Source organism: Dioscorea cayenensis, chromosome 2 (genome assembly GCF_009730915.1).
Source record: "Dioscorea cayenensis subsp. rotundata cultivar TDr96_F1 chromosome 2, TDr96_F1_v2_PseudoChromosome.rev07_lg8_w22 25.fasta, whole genome shotgun sequence".
NCBI classification, from domain to species: domain Eukaryota; kingdom Viridiplantae; phylum Streptophyta; class Magnoliopsida; order Dioscoreales; family Dioscoreaceae; genus Dioscorea; species Dioscorea cayenensis.
Genome location: NC_052472.1, coordinates 21,249,738 through 21,254,266, shown reverse-complemented (window position 1 = coordinate 21,254,266; position 4,529 = coordinate 21,249,738). Strand labels below are relative to the sequence as shown.

The window sequence follows — 4,529 nt, the reverse complement described above, 5'->3', positions numbered from 1 at the left end:
TGTATGCTTGTATTTTGTTGTTGTCGGAACCAAGGGGGCGCGAGCAGGGGCTTCAGCCCCCTCGGCTCAGTGAGGTTGTTTTGCGGCACCGATGAAGTTAGGCTTTTTATATAAATTAATATTAGATAATATTTTATTTGTATGTAATTATCATGTAATCTCAATGTGCTAGAGTGGCCGGTGAGAATTTGATGGTTAGTGCCCACCCAGGTTCAATTCCCTTGAGTTGCAATGTTGAACTTTTGATATTTTTATTAATTAAAAACAAGTTTTTTTTATTTTTTAAAAATTACTGAAAATATAAAAAAAAATAAGGAAAAAAATTAAATTGATAATGAGGGATTGAAATTTCAAATTTTTCATTAAAAATTTATGGATAATATTAATAAAAATTTATAAAAATTTAATAATTAAAAAAATTAAGTTGATAATGGGTTGCAATATTAAGTTTTTTGATACTTTTACTAATTAAAAACAAGTTTTTCTTATTTTTCAAAATGTTGCTTAAATTTTTAAATTTTTAAAAAAATTTAAGGTAAAAATTAAATTGATAATGAGGCATTGAAATTTCAAATTTTCAATAAAAATTTATGAATAATATTAATAAAATTTATAAAAATAATTTAATAATTTTTTAAAAAAATTAAGTTGATAATGGGTTGTCGTGTTAAGGTTTTGATAGGTTTACTAATTAACAAGTTTTCTTATTTTTAAAAAGTTGCCAAAATTTTAAATTTTATAAAAATTTAAGGGAAAAAAATTAAGTTGATAATGTGGCATTCAAATTTCAAATTTTCAATAAAAAGTTTCTGAATAATATTAATAGAATTTATAAAAATAATTTAATATTTTTTTTAACAAATGAAGTTGATGATGTGGCATGGCAAATATAAATTAGTTGTTATAATATAATACTATACATGTTAGAGTGCTTGAATGATTGTTTAGTTGTTTAGTTGAACATAATTATTTTTTTTAGTCAGATACATCATGACAACAATAGTAGTTCAAATTATAGTTAATGTTCTTTTTTTCACTATATGTATATTCAAATTGTAGTTATATTATTGAACTATTTTTTTTACTGTAGATAATTATTTTATTTGATAATTTTTTTACACTTTCACTTCAGCCCCCCTACCGGTAAGTTCTGGTTCTGCCACTGGTTGTTATTGTTGTAGTATAAGTATACTTGCATTTTATTTCATTCCTCATTTTCAAATGATATTGTTGATGTTGGTGTTGATGTTGTCATGTTGGTGGTGTTGTTTGAAACTTTGAATGATATTGTTGATGTTGGTGTTGTTGTTTGAATGATATTGTTGATGTTGTTGTTTGCAATATGTAATTTTGTTATTTTTTTAATTATGTTTTACTTATTTTTAATTTTTTTAATTTTTAAATATTTATTTATTCAAAAAAATAAATAAATATATATATATATTCTTATCAGTAGTTGTACATGTCTGACTATATCATATATCATCTTAATCACTATTAGATAATAAAAATATATTGCATTATATTATGTCTGTCTCTTTCCATATCGTTGGAACATGAGTGAAGAAGAAAGCCATTTAACTTCAAAAATTTTTCATATTGTTTTTATTTTTTTATTTTTTTATTACAGTGCACTAACAAATTTTTTTAATAAAAAAATAAAAATAAAATAAAAGTTTTTCCACTGCTAATAATGAAAGGCGAAATTTCTTGGGTGCCTAATTATCAAACAAATTCCTATCACCAATAAAACAATAATAATAAATATGTATATAATTTAATTTTCACACAAAATTATTATAATATATAATTTCACTATAAAAGTACCCATAAACCAAGGCCAAACAACACATCTCTAACAAGTACCCACAACCACGAACTCTCACTTCTCTTGGGAATAAACACAAACACCTCCCGTGCAAAACACCAATGGAGGAAATACTAGCATTCAACGACGCCATGGACCTCGGATGTGGCATCGCGTTGCCGATGATGATGAAGGCCATGATCGAGCTGGACGTGCTGGAGACCATGGCAGCAGCTGGGTCCGGCGCTCTGCTCTCGCCGGAAGAGATAGCGTCAAAGATCCAAACCAGCAACCCTGACGCCCACGAGGTGCTCGACAGAATGCTTCGGTTCTTGGCCGCGCACAAAGTGATGACGTGCGAGGTTGTTGTCGGAGAGGAGGATGGGAAGAGCAAGAGGCGCTATGGACTGGGCCCGGTTTGCAAGTTCTTCACTAAGGATGAGGATGGAGTCTCTCTGGCTCCATTTATGCTAGTGCATCTCTCCAAGGCTTGGGCGGATACATGGTATAACCTTTTTATTTATCTATTTATTTATTTTGTTGCGACGAAAGGTTTGAGTGAGTGGAGTGAAAAGTATATAATAAATCATTTTAAAGTTATATATATATAAACATATGTTATCTGCGGATGACCACGTCCACAAATGCAGTGTTTAGCAGGGATATTTGTTTATAGATCCTTATTTCATAATTATTATTTATAAAAATACTATATATAGAGTTACATGGTCACCGTTTGCGACTGTTGTACACATCCATAAATTTTCTCAGATTTGAAATTTAAGAAGGCCTAAATGATGAGAGATGATCCCACGGAACCGGTTCCGTTGTAGTTATACTATAGAACCGAGATGTGGCTCAACCTCATCTGTTAAATTACCTCGATTTAATAACTTCTAAAGTAAAAGTCATAGATTTTTTAAGATAATTACTAATATATCCTTAAATTATATTATAAAAACAATAAAATTTATAAACCCATAGCTAAGAATGAGCCACATCTTGGTTCCGTGGTAGTTACCACGGAACAGAGACTACCGGATAAAAATTCATAGATGATAGGTTATATATATAAATGCATATATTCTAATATAAAATTTTTATAAAAATAAATAATAAATAAATAAAGTCAACAACCTCTTAGTCTATATATTGGCAATGGATCCCATACTTAGGGTGTTTGTGTCTTTGCAAAAGAGTTGGGGTTTGATTCATCCATGCAAAGAGAGGATATAAGTGTGTTGAAATATTGACTCTACACTTATACATGTCCCTGACATGCGATTTGTCTGCGTTTTATAAAGTTAAAGACTCCTCGCCATGATAAAGATGCATAATAGAAAATTATATCTGTGTTGATGAGAAGTAGTTATAACAAACAAAATTGAGTGAAAAATATAGTACATGCATTACATGTATGTATGTATAAGAATATGAGAAAAAAGCTTTTATTGAAAAAAAAACTTCTTATTGATTAAGAATATGAATAATCTAATTAAAAATGAGAGTTTTACTTAGATTTTACGTATATAGGGCAAATATCAAACATATAGTGTTAGACGGGAGTGCACCTTTTGTGAAGACTCATGGAACCACATTGTTTGAGTATGAGGACAAAGACCCCCATTTCAGTGAGATGTTCAACAAAGCCATGTTCAACCAGACAACCATGCTCATGAAGAAGATGCTTGAAAATTACAAGGGATTTGAGAGTATTAATGTGCTTGTGGATGTGGCCGGTGGTCATGGGGGCATTCTTTCCATCATACTATCCAAGTACCCACACATCAAAAGCGTCAACTTTGATTTACCTAAAGTGGTCTCTCAAGCACAACCCATTGAAGGTTAATCATAATTTTGTTTAACTTGTAGCTAATTTTCTTTGTATGTTTAGAAGTCATATTAATTCATAGATTTATATTAAAGAAAATTGGTTGTGATTGTTTGCATGCAGGAGTGGAGTTTGCAGGGGGAGACATGTTTGAAAGTGTCCCTAGTGGTGATGCCATATTACTGAAGGTTTGTTAATTAGTTTTTATGCATAAAAAAAGAAATAAAAAATGTATGGAAAGTATATAATAAAATCTAAAATTTTAATATATATATATATATATATATATGAACACACAACTAGGAGGTTAAGTGATGTGTGAAACCTTTTAGATAGATCAGGTACTTTTGTTATGGTTTGTCCATATATTTATAAAAGAATATATCTTCGATTATCATTATTCACGCCAAAATATTACAAATATGAAATAAAACTAATTATGAAATAACTTGTGAGTTCATTATGTGTTTAGAAATATTTCTCATTGATAAATCATTATTGTTATAATTTTTAAAAAATTAAATTATATAAAAAAAAATGGCTTGGCTTTAATATGATGTTTGTATGCAGGAGGTACTTCATAATTGGAGTGATGCGGATTGTATGAAGGTATTGAAAAAAACTGTTTGAAGGCATTATCAGATGATGGAAAATTAATCGTTATAGAGCAAGTTATTCCTAAAAATTGATGAAGCAAAAGAATGCTTTGCTTCTTGATATTGTTATGTTGACTTTCTTTTACTGGAGGGAAAGAAAAGAACTGAACAGGAATATCAATTTCTTGCTAAAAGAAAGTGGATTTTTCTAAAGTCAAATTTGTGTGTAATATTTATAGTTTTTCTGTCATGGAATTCTACAAGTAAATGCAACTTGTGACTTACGGCAAATCAA

At 29.3% G+C, this 4,529-nt stretch overlaps 1 pseudogene; it reads left to right on the top strand.

The window, feature by feature from the left end:
* The first annotated feature begins 1,861 nt into the window (after positions 1–1,861).
* On the top strand, positions 1,862–4,327 carry LOC120274737 (annotated as a pseudogene).
* The last annotated feature ends 202 nt before the right edge of the window (positions 4,328–4,529 follow it).